Source organism: Loxodonta africana, chromosome 5 (genome assembly GCF_030014295.1).
Source record: "Loxodonta africana isolate mLoxAfr1 chromosome 5, mLoxAfr1.hap2, whole genome shotgun sequence".
Classification (NCBI taxonomy): Eukaryota; Metazoa; Chordata; class Mammalia; order Proboscidea; family Elephantidae; genus Loxodonta; species Loxodonta africana.
The window spans coordinates 24,264,282-24,281,001 of NC_087346.1; positions in this window are offsets into that span (position 1 = coordinate 24,264,282).

Below are 16,720 nucleotides of genomic sequence, written 5' to 3' on the forward strand. Positions count from 1 at the left end.
AATTCCTATATCAACAATATCTCCATCACTTCTTGCCATCTTAAAGCACGCTCAATTGTCTCCCACATTTACCTACGCATGTATAGAGAATAAGACCCCATATTATTTTATGGGTAATGTTCTAACTCACACTTCCTAGCCAAGCTTATGGATCATACCTTCTAACAGCTTCCCTCTCATTCCCTTATCACACCACTAAACCCTTTGCTGTCGAGTGGATTCTGACTCATAGCGACCCTATAGAATGGGGTAGAAGTGTCCCATGGGGTTTCCAAGGAGCACCTGGTAGATTTGAACTGCCGACCTTTTTGATCAGCAGCCAAACTCTTAATTACTGTGCCACCAGGGCTCCATATCAGACCACTAAATAACCCATTGCTGTTGAGTCAGTTTTGACTCATAAGGACCCTAGAGGACATAGTAGAACTGCCCCATAGGATTTCCAAAAGCAGCTGGTAAATTCGACCTGCCAACTTTTTGATTAGCAGCTGAACTCTTAATCACTACACCACCAGGGTATCACACCACTAGTAACTTCTAATTTGCTAAATCCAATGGTCACTTTGTATCTTATTTTTCTTTTGTCATCTCATTTATGTTTGACACTATTTATTAATTCAACGTTCATGAAAGTTCTTACTCCATTGATATCTTTAACATTAATCCCCCTCCCAGGCTCCATACACCTCTTTTTTTCAATGGTCCCTCCTTCTCACCACATTCATTGACTTATATCACCTCCCAGAGCCTACCTGTGTTATATTAGTGTTACCCAGGGATCTTTCCATAGCCCTACCCATTGCTGTCCATAGCCCTAGACTCATTCAATTACAAGATAAATGCTGAGGACTCCAGATATATGTACTTACTAAACATGGAGTTCTTTTCCACATGTGCATACATTTCGCTCAACATTTGCAAAATTGAACTCATTGTCTTCTCTGCTAAAACTGCTTGCTGTTTCCTATATGTCCTACTCTGGTTAATGGGCCACTATTCATTCAGTCATTCAAACTTGAATATAATTCTGAATTCCTGCAGGACCATCAGAGTGCACAACTCCAGGGGACACACCTCACAGAATTGTGCCATCTTTCCTTCAGTCTGTACCCTTCTCTCAGGATCTTGCCTATTCTACCTTCTTTCTATCTCTATAGTTTGTCCCTTTTCTTCCAGTCTTATTATACCTTAGTTCAGATAGTCATTGTCCCTTGCCTAGAATAACCCCAGGAATTGCCTAACTTATTTCTCTACTTCAGTTTGTCCTCATTAATTCATCTCTACCACATTGATCTTCTCTCTTTCCTCACAAAAAGGTGGTTTGAGAGCTGGACCAGAGCTCAAACTGGTATCAGGAAGTATGCTGTCATCAGAGCAGTCCTTTCTTTCTGGGCTTAAAGCAACATCCATGGATCAAGCCATTGCTTTTACTCTCTCCCTGGGGGTGAAACTCCCTGGAGGAACAGCCCCCAGGTGTCTCTGTTCTTCATCCTAATAGACCTCTAGCATATCTTCCCCAATGGTCATCTAAAGATATCCTCAAATATTTGATTGCTTCAGTAGGCACAACTTAATTTCAGGCTGGAATCTTTGCTAAATTCCTGTTTACATAACAACATTGTTGTTGTTAGGTGTTGTCGAGTCAGTATGGCAGAACGAAACACTGCCTGGTCCTGCTCCATCGTGAAAATCCTTGTTATGCTTGGGTCCATTGTTATAGCCACTGTGTCAATGCATCCTGTTGAGGGGCTTCCTCTTTTTCGAAGACGCTTTACTTTACCAAGCATGGGGTCCTTCTCCAAAGACTGATCCCTCCTGATAACATGCCCAAAGTATGTGAGACATAATGTCGCCATCCTTGCTTCTAAGTAGCATTCTGGCTATACTTCTTCCAAGATAGATTTGTTCGTTCTTTTGGCAGTCCATTGTGTATTCAATATTCTTTGCCAATGCCGTAATTCAAAAGCATCAATTCTTACTTTGATCTTCCTCATTCGTTGCCCAGCTTTCACATGTATATGAGGCGAAAACACCATGGCTTGGGTCAGGCACACCTTAGTAATCAAGGTGACAGCTTTTTAGCACTTTAAAGAGACCTTTTGCAGTAGATTTGCCCAATAGAATGCATCTTTTGATTTCTTGACTGCTGCTTCCGTGGGTGTTGATTGTGGATCCAAATAAAATTAAATCCTTGACAACTACAGTCTTTTCTCCATTTATCATGATGTTGCATTTTGGTCCAGTTGTGAGGATTTTTGTCTACTTTATGTTGAGGTGTAATCTGTACTGAAGGCTATGGTCTTTGGTCTTTGTCAGTGAGTGCTTCAAGTCCTCTTCACTTTCAGTAAGCAAGGTTGTGTTATCTGCATAACGCAGGATGTTATTGAGTCTTCCTCCAGTCCTGATGCCCGGTTCTTCTTCATATAGTCCAGCTTCTGGGATTATTTGCTCAGAGTACAGATTGAATAAGTATGGTGAAAGGGTGCAGCCCTGACGCACTCCTTTCCTGACTTTAAATGCACAGAGTCCCATTTTTCTCTTCGGACAACTACCTCTTGATCTATGTACATGTTCCTTCTGTACATAGATCATGAGGAACCTGTATATAATAGCACTGGGCAGAAGGAAATCCTACATTCAAAACAAAACAAAACAAAAAAACCTTTACATTCTTGCTGAGATATAGATAGCATTTAAAAAAAGAGGCGGGGGGAGGGAAAGGAGAGGGATTTCTGTTTTGGTAAGACAAGGGTGAGCCATTGACAGAGGAACTCTGGAGGGCTTCCCTCATATTTCCACTGAAGGAAGTAAGCAGAAGAACAATAAGGTGGGCTCCTTTTCCAGGAGCAGGAAATGAATTTTTGTATGACGTCGTGAGTTGGGAAGGATGTAGCTGAATAAAATGAACATGATTCCATGAAAGGGCCTGGGACATATGTCAAGTTCCCTTTTTGCCTAACAACTGTGCCAAGAATAAGTAAGGAGGAAGAACTAACACAAGAGAAACAAAGAAAAAAAAAAGAATAGGCTGACTCACCACTTCGAGGAAACACAAAAACATTGATGAATATGAAGAGCTCTATCACCATGAAAGCATGCTTTAATATTCTGGAAGAGTTGAAGTAGAAGGTTGGCAAACAAAGGGTATTAAAATCTTATAAAAACAAAAAACCCATTAAAAAAAAAAATCTTATAGGCAAAGAAAAAAATAATTACTTAAGTGAGAGTAATATTCAGATTCCAAAAGGAATGTTAAGTGAAAGCTTCACTAAACCAAAATATGGTCCTAATATGTGAAAATTAATACATGTACATTAATATGTGGCCCCATAAGAGTACTCCTTCAAAAAGACAAGAAAGGGATAGGAGGCTTAAATGTGTTTCTTGAGCAAATGTATATATTTCCAGTAATACTTGGAAATGAAGTTACAATTTGTTGGGAAAATGCCTAAATTTTAAGATCAACCGGACTTGAGTTTGCTTAAGAATCTTCTCATGCTTTTAGATTCTACTTAGTTTTTCTGATTTTAACTAACAGGCAGCACCAGAAATTGGCTTTGAATAACTTTGGATACATGTTAGGGGAGTCTTCCAGTGACTGGGGACAAATTTTTATATCTGGTCATTCTTCCTAAGTAAAAAACTTGAGAAAATGTCTTGTGTGGTTGAGAGTAGTAATATGAACTTATGACACTTTGAAAGACTATAAGGGAAAAATCTCTTGCAAAGTACAGTAAGTTGACACATGTTTTCTGTAACCTCATTGTTGAAAAAAAAAAAGAAGATCCAGTTTCTATTTCTTTATTTCTGTTTTTCAAAAGATAAGTTAGCTATCCTTTATTAAAATGAAAGTTTGATTATCAAAACATTGTTTTCTCATCTGTAAGAGAAGTTGTAGTAAGAATATAAAGTGGTCTGGGGAACATCTAGCTCAATTGGTATAACATAACTTATAAAGAAAATGTTCTACATTCTGCTTTGGTGAGTAGTGTCTGGGGTCTTAAAAGTCTGTGAGCAGCAATCTAAGACCACTCCACTGGTCTCACCCCCTCGGGAGCAAGAAAGATGAAGAAAACTAAAGATACAAGGGAAAGATTAGTCCAAAGGACTAATGGACCACATCTACCACGGCCTCCACCAGACTGAGTCCAGTACAACTAGATGGTGCTCAGCTACCACCACTGACTGCTCTGACAGGGATCACAACAGAAGGTCCTGGACAGAGCTGGAAAAAATGTAGAATAAAATTCTAGCTCACAAAAAAAGACCAAACTTACTGGCCTGACAGAGAATGGAGAAACCTGAAGAGAATGGTCCCCGGACTCCCTTTTAGCTCAGTAATGAAGTCACTCCCGTGGTTCACCCTTCGGCCAAGGATTTGACAGGCCCATAAGACAAAAAGAGAATAAAGGGGCACACCAGCCCAGGGACAAGGACTAGAAGACAAGAGGTGACAGGAAAGCTGATAAAAGGGAACCCAAAGTCCAGAAGGGAGACTGTTGGCATGTCGTGAAGTTGTTAAGCAATGTCATAAACCAATATGCATACTAGCTGTTTCATGAGAAACTAGTTTGCTCTGTAAACTTTCAACTAAAGTACAATTAAAAAAAAAATGTTAAACACAGAATTACCACATGACCAAGCAATTCCACTCCTTGGTATAAACTCAAAAGACTCGAAAGCAGGGACCCAAATAGATACTTGTACACCAATGTTCATGGCAGCATCATCGCAACAGCCAAAAATAGAAATCCAAAGTTCTATCAACAAATTAATTGATTAACAAAATGTAGTATAATATTATTCATCCATAAAAAGGAATGAAGTTCTGATAACATGTTACGACATGAGTGAAACTTGAAAACATGCTAAGTGAAATAAGCCGGGTGCAAAAGAGCAAATGTTATGTGGGATATCTAGAATAGGTAAATTTATAGAGATTGAAAGTAGATTAAAGGTTACCAGGGCTTGGGAGGAGGGGGGAATGGGGAGTTATTGCTTAATGGGTACAGAGTTTCTATTTGGGACCATGAAAAACTTTTGGAAATAGTGGTGATGGTAGTACAACATTACAAAAGTAATTAATGTCACATTGCACACTTAAAAATGGTTAAGATTGCAAATTTTGATATATATATATTTTAACCACAATAAAATTAAGAAGAGGGAGGGGGCTAAATAAATAAATCGGTAGTAAAGAGATAAAGAAACCAGGTCATGTTTCCCAAAATATCATCATAAAGTGTCCCATGAGTAATCTACGACATATTCCTCTCTTCATTCATTTCGAGAATGTCAAGAGGCCTCCACCGTACATGAGTATCAGATATATGTCCAAATAAGGAGGTCTTGCTGTGTATGCCCACCTTGAACTTTCTACTATAATAAAAGTATTATCCTTACCTTTGGACCTATTATTCTACCTTTGATTGTCTTCTCTCAGATTTGTGTGCCTTGAGCAAGTAAATTTGAAGAAATTTTAAATGTCTTCCTTTTTATAAAAGAGAAAGCATGGCCTAAGCCTGTTGATTTAGAAATTTATAAACTAGTGACAACATTAAAGAAGCAAAATATTTGGCTTTGGAGATAGCATGAATAACATGTATGTGAGAGTTGTTTAGCAAATGTGTTCTTTATGTGTTTGGACCGTTTAGCTTTCTAACAGGATGTGGGAACTTCTTAGGGACTCCCAACTCCAAGCTAGTTTTCAGGATCTAATGCCACAATAAGCCTTCTGTCTAAAGTAAGTCTCCCTATTTCTAGTTTGGTTGAAAACAATCTTTTTTTTTTTTTTAACCAATGTGGGAAAAATACTAACAAAGTGGGCACTCTCAACTCTCACTGAAGCATGCTTATATCATTCTAACACCCACCTTCTAGAAGAAATCTAGTGTCAGATTCTTTTTACCTTATTTTGTACTTATAGAAAGAGTGAAGCTGGACCCATTTTTCCTACAAAGTTCTGGTATAAGTACCAAAAAAGGAGAAAAATCAATTGTTCTTTCTTTTTCCAGTGAAGAAGACAGTCATACTAATTGTTTCTAAAATAAAATTTCCTTTATCACTAAAAATGAGTCAACAAATGTTTGTAATTTTTAAGCCAAGCATATTGAGAGATTTCCTTTTGGGTCAGACTCATTATCAGACAAAATGCTTGTTATGGATTGAATTGTGCCTCCCAAAAATGTGTGTCAACTTGTTGAGGCCATGATTCCCTATATTGTGTGGTTGTCCACCATTTTGTGATCTGATGTGATTATCCTATGTGTTGTAAATCCTAACCTCTATGATGTTAATGAGGCAGGATTAGAGGCAGTTATGTGAATGAGGCAGGACAGACTCTACACGATTAGGTTTATTTTGGGTCGATCACTTTTGAGATACAAAAGAGAGAACCAAGCAGAGAGGAGAGGGACCTCATATCACCAAGAAAGAAACGCCAGGAGCAGAGCAATCCTTTGGACCCAGCGTCCCTGCCCTGATAAGCTCCTAGACCAGAGGGAGATTGATAACAAAGACCTTCCTCCAGAGCTGACAGAAAAAGAAAGTCTTCCCCAGGAGCTGGTACTCTGAATTCGGATGCTGGCCTCCTAGACTGTGAGAGAACAAATTTCTGTTTGTTAAAGTCCTCTGCCTGTGGTATTTCTGTTATAGCAACACTAGATATCTAAGACAACACTCCTGGTAAGCACTCTTTGTGTCACCAGTGTTCCCACTGAGTTGTCACAGTAGTCTTTGTGTTATCCCTTCATTATCTTTATATGCACATGCTCTTTCTTAAATTTTCATGCATAATTGTATTTTTTATTATTTAAAAAATAGACAACTCTAGGGATACGATGTTGAAATGTATTGCCCCAGGAAGAAGGTAGTTCTCTATCAGCTGAGGTAGTAAGCTTATGGACAAACACTTGGCAGGAATGATGCAGAAGGGCTTCCATCATCAATGGAGTGGTCCCTTCCAATCTTCAGATGTTTATAGTCAAAGAACAGAAAATACACCTCCTTAAGCAAGAGGCATGTCCGTTTTGGTCATGTTTATATCCCAATACTTAACACAGCACCTGATCCAATGGTTCATAATCAATAAATATTTATTATAAGAATAAACGCATGAATGAAGATGCTGCCCACACATGAGCAAAATAAAGGAGAAAAATACAGTGATCTCAGCTGATATCAAGTAGCCAGAGATTAATATCCCTCCAGAGAAAAGAAAATTTTTTTAAAAACTCAAATATAGGAATATAATTTCTGAAGGTTAAACTTTCTTTTTTTCTGATCACTAGTCTTTTTTTTTTTTTTTTTTTTTAGTCCTTAGAAACAAAAATAAATCTCTTGGCAAGCAGTGGTAGAAACTGGTAAGATTTCATTTGAACAGAACCTTGAAGATCAAGCCATTTTATATCTAGGCCTCCAAAAAGTTCAATTCCCATGAAATTTTCCTTGAATTGTATTCCTTAATGGCTCAGACTCCTTAGCATTTATCAGTTATCTGCAGCCAAAAGTAAACAATGTCTCGTCCAATAATTTTTTGGCATGTTATTCGTATATGTCTACATAGGTAAAAGGCCTTTTGCGGAAGAAGAAACCCAGGGTGGGTAGGTGAACTCTGCTATGGTTTGGTCACCCAGTTATGAAGTAATGACCGTGGGCAAGTTGCTTAGCACCTCTGAACTTCATCTTAATTTCCATTAGCTTCAAAGATGGCTCTCCTGACAACCTCATGGGCTGTTATCGCGAAGTTTGAAAAAACTAAACCAAACCAGTTGCTATGGAGTCACTTCTGACTCATGGAGATCCCACTTGTGTCAGAGCAGAACTGTACTACATAGGTTTTTAGTGGCTGATATTTTGGAAGTAGATCTCCAGGCTGGTGGACTTGAATCGCCAACCCTTCAGTTAGTAGCTGAGCTCTTTACCATTTGCGCCACCCAGGGACTCTGATATGGGGTTCAGATGGACGTATATAAAATGTTTCAAACTACAGAGCTCATGTATACAAAATTGTAATTTTCTTTGTTTTCTGAACTGAACTTAGTTTCAGCCTAGGACCCCCACATGCCCCTTAAAAAAAAAATCTAGTCCACTGCAGGAAATCCCGGTCAACTCATTGTTTTCCCAGGCAATTTGAATTTTCAATGTAGTTACATGTAAGAATTCCTCTCTCCCCGCTTCTCCCCATAATAGCACCTAGGGTCTACGGAGCAGATTTTGTAACATGATCCAGGTTGGTTGCTAGATGTAATGAATAAAAATATATGATGACCAGTTCAATCTGAGTTTCAGATAAACAACAAAATATTGCTTGGCACTTACTTATCCTTAAAAAAATTATTCATTGTCTATCTGCAATTCAAATTGAACTAGGTATCCTGTATTTCTTCTGGCAACTTTAGAGTGGAGGCATCTGGGCTGCAGGAATCCACCATTTTACACTGCCATTGTCCCGATATAATCTAGCTCTCATGGTCTTTTCATTGGCCTGTGTTTTACCGGCAATCTCAGAAGCTTCCAGGTCACTCACCATGTCTTCTGCCTTCAGGTCCATGTGGTAAACACTGCGCCTTCCTCAATTTGACACTGAGACCTCCTTGAATCCACTGAACCTCAGTTACTCACTTTTGCATCCTTCTCAGGAACATAAGAAATTTCTGGCTCTGCTTCTATACCACTGTGAGGTTGAGCTGTCTTAGGGCCTTTCTAACTAGACATGCCACAAAGCCAAGTCTCATGGTTGCTGGTATAAGGAAAATTCTCTTCAAGACTTGCTACTTCCCCAGGCTAAACACAGGAGTAAGGCTGAACTTCTCTCCACTCCTTGATATTCAATGTGGGCAGCTCTATAAACAGCCCTATCCTAGGGTATGTCCCTAAGGGTAGGGGAATAGGGCTCAGTTTCTTCATGAAGACTCTTAACATCTATGTGCTCATTTTCTTTGATTCTTTCTTGATTTTTCCCCAGTTGGTGAAACCTTAACTTAGTCTTCTGTGGCAGGAAGTGGAAGTGGTAAAGAACATGGTATTTCGACTCTTCATCTACATTCTTTTGTTATCAGTTGTTCATGTATAAATTTTTATGCCTTGCTTCAGCCTATCCTTTCCTAACATCTTACTATGAAAATTTCAAACATATAGCAAAGTTGAAAGGATTTTATGGTGCACACCAATATAGTCACCACCTAGGTTCTTCCATTAACATTTTACTCTACTTGTTTACCAAGTGTCTATCTATCTACCCATCCCAATTTTTATCCATCAACCCATGTTATTTTCTGAGGTATTTCAAAGCAAATTGCATAAAAAGAATTAGCCTTTAGTGTTTTTTTTTTTTTCTTTAAATGCTACCTTTACAGCCAAAGTTTTGGTTTTTAAGATGATCGCTTTCAAGATGGAGTGTCCGTTTTGAAATTCAAATGCTGAACATGGACTGTTTTTCCCTTAACATTCTATGACAAAATTCATCAGCCCGTTTTGAAATTCAAATGCTGAACATGGACTGTTTTTCCCTTAACATTCTATGACAAAATTCATCAGCCCGTTTTGAAATTCAAATGCTGAACATGGACTGTTTTTCCCTTAACATTCTATGACAAAATTCATCAGCCCTGAGGCAAAAGATATCTGCCTGAACAAAGAAAAGATCTGTTACATAAAACAAAAAGCAGTGTGTGTTTTGGGGGGTAATCAGTTAATACTTCAAGATATTAACTTAATCTCATGTCATAGGGCACAGCGTAACTGTAGGAAGTATTACTGAAGGCCATGTTTATGCCTTTATTAAAATCCCCCCATAGCATGTGTGTCATGGATTCAATTGTGTCCCCCAAAAATACGTGTATCAATTTGTCTGGGCCATGATTGTCAGTGTTGTGTGATTGTCCACCATTTTGTCATATGATGGGATTTTCCTATGTGTTATAAATCCTGTCTCTATGATGTTAATGAGATGGGGTTAGTGGCAGTTAGGTTAATGAGCCAGGACTCAATCTACAAGATTAGATTGTGTCTTAAGCCAATCTCTTTTGAGGTATAAAAGAGAGAAGCAAGCAGAGAGACAGGGAACCTCATACCACCAAGAAAGAAGAACAGGAACGCACATCCTTTGCACCCGGGGTCCCTGCACTGAGAAGCTCCTAGTCTGGGGAAAGATCGATGACAGGGACCTTCTCCCAGAGCTGAGAGAGAAGAAAGCTGGCACCCTGAGTTCAGACTTTTAGCCTCCTATGATGTGAGAGAATAAATTTCTCTTTGTTAAATCCATCCACTTGAGGTATTTCTGTTAAAGCAGCACTAGGTGACTAAGACAATGTGTAATTATTTATTTTGTTTATTGAATATTAACCAAGATTAAGGTAAAAAATTTAAAAGGGGGTTTGTACAGATGCATAATAAAATCACATAACCAAAATGGGAAAGGGTGAAATATTCAGGTGTGCAATGAATAAAAAGAAAGAACAGCACTTTAATAATGGGTTGACACTCTTAGTTGCTCATTTCTGGCTTGGAGGAGAAAACATATAACTCTATATATCCCTGTGGTCATCCTGCCATGGGCTATATGCTGAGAAGCAAGGTTGTGCTCTGATTTCTCACTGAAGAGTATACATAAACAGATTCATTCAATAAAAAAGTACTGTATACTACTCTGTACTAGGCACCGTTAGTTTTCAAGGATAAAATGACCAGATGTAGACTCTTCGTTCAAGAAGCTTGCAGCCTTTCAAAGGAGAAAGGTACATAAAATTAACAGTAGTCTTTATAAGTGCTAGAGTAGATTCTTCACAAAGCATCATGGGATCACAAAGGAGGAAGCAACTAACTCTGCTCTGGAAAACCAGGGAGCTTGAAAGGAAGAGCTGATGCTCAGTCTGGGTCAGTTGTTTACTGCTTTGTGGAGTGCTGAGAGATATTTAGACACGGGAGCTTCATAAAATAATAACAAAAGACTAGCTAACAAAAGTCAATTTATCCTATAACACATCTTGAGTGCACTAAAAACTGAAAGTATGTAGTCAGAACAGACTAACAGCAATGTTGTATATTGCATGGGAGAATTACTTTCAGAGCTCCAAATGGAAGGGACACAAGCATATATCCTCCATGAGGCTGTGGACACTCTTCTAACTTGATTCCTAGTCCAGGGAATTTCAGAGACCAAGATGAGGTGATTTACTAGTTTGAGGGTCAAGAGGTGGGATATTCTGATCTTCAGTCTTTTATAATCTTTTGAAAAGATATCTGATTCAAGAAGATTCTAAATTTGTGGATTTTGTTGTTGTTCATTTTGTTTTGTTTTGTTTTGGTTTTGGTGGGAAAGTGGCATATGCGTGTCTGCATCCTTATGCAAATGTGTGCATAAAATTATGGTAACATATTTTTACTTTCCATCTCTCAAAGGTGTTATGAAAAAAAATTGAAGAAATTTGAAGTGGATACCTAATAGTAGGAGCAAGTATTTTAAAATATATCATTATTATCATTATGTGAAAATGTAGATGTATGCATGTAAGAAGTACATACTATCTCATTCAATAGTATGTACTTCTTACATGCATACATCTACATCTACATCTACGTCTACGTCTACGTCTACGTCTACATCTACATCTACATCTACATATATATACTGATGCCATATTCTAGCCCACTGCCTCCCAAATATTTTCCTCAGGAAGATTTCTCAATTGTCTTATTTTCACAAGACCGGCACCCTTTCAAAATGGAGATGTTGGTGTAGAAATGTTTTTATATCTATTTTTATTGAAAAATATTTTCATGCAGTATGTAGAACTCCACATGAATTTTCATTTTTGAGATCCATTTCAAAATTCTGAAATCCACACTTCAATAATAATAGCTCCCTTTTAGCTATGCCAGGTATTTTACAAGTTTATCTGATTCAATCCTCACAACTGTTGTAAGACAATTATGGGTGAGTCTCTCGAGTTTCTGCACATCTTGTGAACAAAGATTGACAGCTTTTATCTTGTCCTATCTTTTCATGCATGATTGTGCATGGAAGATAGAAACAGTGTCTTCCAGAGTAGAGGGTGGGTTTGTTTGCTGGTCAGTATAATAAAGAGAATATTTTCCTCCAGGGCAAATGACAGGCAGGTTTTCTTTCCTCCCACTGTAAAAGATTTGGGTTTTCTAAGCTTGGGATATCTTGGTGTCTTAGCCATCTAGGGCTGCTATAACAGAAATACCACAAGTGGATGGCTTTAACAAAGGGAAATTCATTCTCTCACAGTCTAGTAGGCTATAAGTCCAATTCAGTTTGCCGGCTCTAGGGGAAGGCTTTCTGTCTGTCAGCTCTGGAGGAAGGTCCTCACCATCAGTCTTCCTTTGGTCTGGGAGCATCTCAGCACAGGAACCTCAGGTCCAAAGGACGCGCTCTGCTCCCGGCACTGCTTTCTTGGTGGTATGAGCTTCCCAACTCTTTGCTTGCTTCCCTTTCCTTTTATCTTTTGAGAGATAAAAGGTGGTGCAGGCCACACACCAGGGAAACTGCCTTTACATTGGATCAGCGAAGTGACCTGAATAAGGGTGGTGTTACAATCCTACCCTAATCCTCTTAACATAAATTTACAATCACAAAATGGAGGACAACCACACAATACTGGGAATCATGGCCTAACCAAGCTGATACACACATTTTGCGGGCGGCTTAATTCAGTCCATAACATTTGGCTTGACACAAGTCTCCTCTACGCACAACATTCACCTGGGCCTCTCTGCATCACCCCTGAAATGGAGGAACCAACACAAACGTGATACTAATGCCTCCAGCTATGCTGTGAATAATAGAGTCTCTTGTCTCTGACCCAAGAATATCATGCCTTCTGCCAGCATCCTGTGGCAGGCTAACTTGTTAGTATGCAAGTAGAAGTACAATCTCAGATCCTTCACAATTCTTGACAACAACCACCTGGGGGTTGGCTAATATCTCTATTTTATATACACAGAAGCTGAGGTCTTCAGGATAACACTGAGAGAAGATGAATGAGTCAAAATTTAGACTTAGGTGTCTCTGCAACCAAAGGCCATGTTTGGTTCACCATGATACCTGCTCAAGAAAAATATGAGGCAGTTGCAGAAAGACCACTGACAAACAGCTGAAGCATTAAGGTGTCCATGCACTGATATTTTTAGGATCTATTATTTCTTAAAATGTATTGTAAATCACAGACTCATCTCAGTATCTAATGAAAGATACAGACCTTACTACACAGAACTACATATATCTTTTTTTATTCATTCAACACATATTTATTGTCAAAAACCAAACCCATTGCCGTCGAGTCGATTTCGACTCATAGCCACCTTATAGGACAGAGTAGAACTGCCCTGTAGGATTTCCAAGGCTGTAAGTCTTTACAGAAGCAGACTGTCACATCTCCCTCTGCAAAGCAGCTGGTGAATTCAAACCATTGATCTTTTGGTTAGCAGCCGCTGACCTTCTGATTAGCAGCCCAGTGCTTAACCACTATGCCATCAGGGCTCGTTATCTATCATGTACTAGGCACTATTTCAGGCTCAGAAAACATGGGATAAATACAAGAAACAAAAATTTCTATCATGGAGTTTACACTCTAGTAGTAGGAGACAAAGGAGCCCTGGCGCTGCAAGGGTTAAGCACTCATCTGCTAACCAAAAGGTCGGTGGTTTGAACCCACCCAGCAGCCCCACGGGAGAAAACACCTACTGATCTACTCCTATAAAGGTTACAGTCTAGGGAACTCGGAGGGGCAGTTATTCTCTGTCATATAGGGTCACTATGAGTCAGAGTCAACTCGATGGCACACAACAACAGCAGTGGGAGAAAAACAGTGAATGAATAAACTAGAAAATATGTACTGTATCATAAATAGTGCTATGGAAAAAATTAAGCAGATCAGGTGGATACAAAATGCTGGAGTGAGGAGCAATTTTAAATAGAGAGGCAGGTAAGGCTTCAATAAACAGATGATACTCGAGCAATCACCTACTGAAGGTGAGGAGATGAGCCATGCGGACATCTAGGGGAAAGAGAGTTCTAGGCAGAGGGAACAGAGAGTGTGCTTAACATGTTCCAGCAACAGCAGAACGCAGAGACTTGGAGCAGAGTGAGCAAATGGCAGGATACTGGGAAGAGTTTCAAGAAGCAGCCGAGCAGATTGTGTGCGACTTTGTCGACCACTGTAAGGAGTTCTGCTTTCACTCTGAGTGAGATGGGAAGCCATTGAAAAGTTTTGTGCAGAGGAATGACAAGAAATAACACACTTTAAAAGGCTTACAATGGCTATTGTGTCAAGAATAGATTGAGGAGTGGGGACAAGAGTGGAAGCAGGGAGTCCACTAGGAGGTTCTTGTAATAAACCGGGTGAGAGTTGATGGTGGCTTGGTGTCAGTTCACATGTCTTGCCCAAGGCCACATAACTTGTAAGTGATGAAGCAGGGACTTAACACCACAGCCAGATCTCAGCCACTGCTGACAAGCTCGTTTAAAAATTTCACGTGACAGTGAAAGCCCACATTTCAAAAAAGCCATAAATAAGCATGTTTATTTCTCCTCGCCATTCTCTCATTAAACTGGAAGTCTATATCATCTGGTGGCAATGTGCTGCTCTACTTTCTGGATATATTTTGTAAGTGCCTCCAAAACGTCCTGATGACTTGGATGCAGGCTATGGGAAAAAGAGGAGTCAAGGAAGACTCCAAAATTTTTCATCTGGAGAATGAAATTTTCTGTCAATTGTAGTAGAGGAGACAAGCTTTGTGGGAAAATAGGCTTTAGACAAGTGAAGAAGGAGCTGTGTATTAGCCACCCAAGTAGAGACCATAAGTAGGCAGTTCATATTGAAGTCTGGAGTTCAGGAGGGTAGTACATTCTGAGTACCCCAGCGAACTGGTTGTTAAATATTTTGAATATTGGTAATATCTACTAACTGGTAGATACATAATCCTGTTTGATACATAGTACAAATCTCCATGTTTAATTTTAATAAAAAGCCACTTTAATCACATGATTCCTTTGTTCAAGGGCCTTAATGCAACCAGGTCCAAATTTCCTAATCTGAAGTTTGAAGTGTTTTACAATTTGATCCCAATCAACTTGAGATATGCCACAAGAGCCCTATTCTCCTTAAACTGGGCTTGTTAGACTCCATCTCTGCTCTGTTTTTCAAGTGGCTCCCTTTATAGCAATATATCACACCTTTCTCCATCTATCAAAATCTTATCCAGCTTTCAAAACCCAGTGGAAATTCCAACTCCTTCCATAGCTGTTGAAGTTGAGAATGAGCTCTCTCCTCTGAGTTCTTACAGCCATTATTATCCCCACCACTTATTTATGGCTTTCATTCACTGATCCAGCTATATATATATATGTACGCCAAAAAAAACCCCAAACCCAGTGCTGTCGAGTCGATTCCAACTCATAGCAACCCTATAGGACAGAGTAGAACTGCCCCATTGAGTTTCCAAGGAGTGCCTGGTGGATTAGAACTGCTGACCCTTTGGTTAGCAGCTGTAACACTTAACCACTATGCCAACAGGGTTTCCATATATATGTATAGATACATAAATTTCATATATATCAAATTTTATTGGAACCTGGGACCTTTGTTGATGTTCCTTTGGAATTCACTCAATGCCTTTCACATAGTAAGTGATCCCTAACTATTTGTTGATTGATTACCCTGCCTCCAGGTCACATTGTTGTTGCATAAATAATTTGATTGATGGCCTTATATTTAAGGTCATATTATTATTATCTAAGCTCTTATATGCATGACCACATAGCAACTGTAGGAGGAAGACACTGTTACCATTCCCGTTTTACGACTGAGGAAGTTGAGCCTCGGAGAGCTTAAGCCTCTTGCCCAAAGTCCCAAGCAGTGAACGGTGGAGCTGAAATACGAATCCAGATGATATAACCCCAGAGCCTGATCTTTTAGTTCCCGTTAGATACTCTGTCTCCTATACAATAGCTCATTCACTTAAAAATTCATGCTAAGTGATTCAGGAAGCAAAGAGGGTTTTTCAACCTTCATTCTAAGAAGGTCATTGAAGAAAAGTTTCCTTTATTTCGCCTGCCAAAGAGTGCCTCTGAGCATTTGTACAAATGTGATGCTCTCTTCTTGGACTAGAGATTTATTGTCAATTCTAAGGGTGTTTTGTTGTTGTTGTTGTTGTTCCTTTCCTTAACCATATTTCTCTTTGTTCATTTTTCCTTCTATGTGATATTTTACTCACTTAAGAAAAGAGGACTCCTCGAAATAGCCTGGGAAACATGGAGTGACACCTCTGCTTCTCTGAAAGTTATTTCGGCTAGTATGACTTAGGAAACAAAGCTTGAGTAAAAGCCAGACACTTAAAGGGGCTAACACATGTGGGCGGGGCAGAGGTGAGGGGAACAGGGCACAGGTGACAGAAAGTGTCCTAGGATTGGCCTACTGCAGCTTCCAGTGTTCTCAAAGCAAATGTGAGTTTCTCCAGAAGAGTTATTGTTTATTCATAAATCACCACACAGCTCTCTGGAGTGAACAGAGAATCTGTTGTTAAGCTGCATAGTGAAAGAGACAAGGGATTGTGACGAAATAGGCAAAGGTATAGGGTTTCTGGTGAATAGAAGGTTTCACACCTGGCGATGTGTGTGCATTAGGATATCTTTATAGGGAGACAAAAGAAGCAGTGCCAAGGGTAGCATTTCCTGGCAAGAACATATTCTCTCAAA